General features: G+C 44.7%; 1 protein-coding gene and 1 pseudogene across 2 annotated transcripts in view; both read right to left on the bottom strand.

Annotated features, from left to right (window-relative positions):
* LOC100951310 overlaps positions 1 to 532 on the bottom strand; it is a 3,234-nt pseudogene extending 2,702 nt beyond the window's left edge. Inside the window, exon 1 of the transcript XR_002771739.1 lies at positions 1 to 532. The product of XR_002771739.1 is annotated as a 60S ribosomal protein L17 pseudogene (transcript).
* Positions 1 to 1,238, bottom strand: part of JMJD1C (jumonji domain containing 1C) — a 360,771-nt gene that overhangs the window by 334,913 nt on the left and 24,620 nt on the right. The gene's annotated exons all lie outside the window — the stretch shown is intronic.

The raw sequence follows: 1,238 nt of genomic DNA, 5'->3' as shown, positions 1-1,238 counted from the left end.
TCTGGGATATCTTTTTCTTCTGTGCTACCTCTTCTTCTGGTTTGGGAACAATCTGTTCCTTTTCAGTAAGGATCATCTCAATGTGGCAGGGGGAGCTCATGTATGGGTTAATGCGACCATGGGCTCTGTAAGTTTGGCGACGCATCTTGGGTGCTTTGTTCACTTGGATATGCTCAATGACCAGAGAATCTACATCTAAACCCTTAAGTTCAGCATTACTTTCTGCATTTTTAAGCATATGCAGCAAAAATTCAGCACTCTTTTTGGGCCACCAACCCTGTGTCCAGCCCCACTGTTTGGCCTGGGCACACCTATCAACTCCACCATTGTAACGTCGGAATGGTATACATTGTTTCTTTAAGGTGACATCCTTCAGATACTTGGTGGCTTTTCGTATATGCATACCCTTGCTGGCCTGGGCAGTTTCACGTGTGTTCTTAAAGTGACCACGAAGATTTGAGCCTCTTGACTTGCATGACTTTGTGGGGTTTTCTGGGTCAAGTGAATAGCGAACCATTTTCACAGATCACCTCAGGCCGCTTGGGGAAGAGGCCACTATGAGCATTTTAAAAAGATCATGTCTCTCCCATTTAGAAAACAGCAAACCTACCCAGTCCCTTAACTGCACAGCACCCTGCAGTTAGTTGCCCTGCTATCTCTCTTTTTTTTTAAATAAATTTATTATATTTAATTATTTATTTTAGAGTCTCAACCTGTCGCCCTCAGTAGAATCTCAACCTGTCGCCCTCACAGCTCATAGCAACCTCCAGCTCTTGGGCTTAGGCGATTCTTCTGCCTCAGCCTCCCAAGCAGCTAGGACTACAGGCGTCTGCCACAACGCCTGGCTATTTTTTGTTGCAGTTTGGCCGGGGCCGGGTTCGAACCCGCCACCCTTGGTATATGGGACTGGTGTCCCACTCACTGAACCAAAGGTGCCACCCCTGCCCTGCTATCTTTTAACTTACAGTCACATTTCTTAAAAGCCCTTTTTCCAAATAATTCTGCAAGGCTTACTGCTCACTTTCTTCAGGTAGCTACTAAAATATTATCCTGAAGTAAGGATCTCTCAGAACTTGACAGAAAATAGCCCCTCTTCCCCAGCTGTGGCATTCCCTATTCCCCATTACCATCCAACTCTATGGGCAAGGCTCTGTGCTGAGTAAGTTACATGATGATTTCTGTTATGACAGCCATGATATAGAATAGATGAAGAAAGTGAGACTTTTTTTTTTTTTTTT

This window comes from Otolemur garnettii, unplaced genomic scaffold, assembly GCF_000181295.1.
Source record: "Otolemur garnettii isolate 467f Iridium unplaced genomic scaffold, OtoGar3 scaffold00008, whole genome shotgun sequence".
NCBI classification, from domain to species: Eukaryota; Metazoa; Chordata; class Mammalia; order Primates; family Galagidae; genus Otolemur; species Otolemur garnettii.
This window is presented reverse-complemented; position numbering and strand designations above follow the sequence as displayed.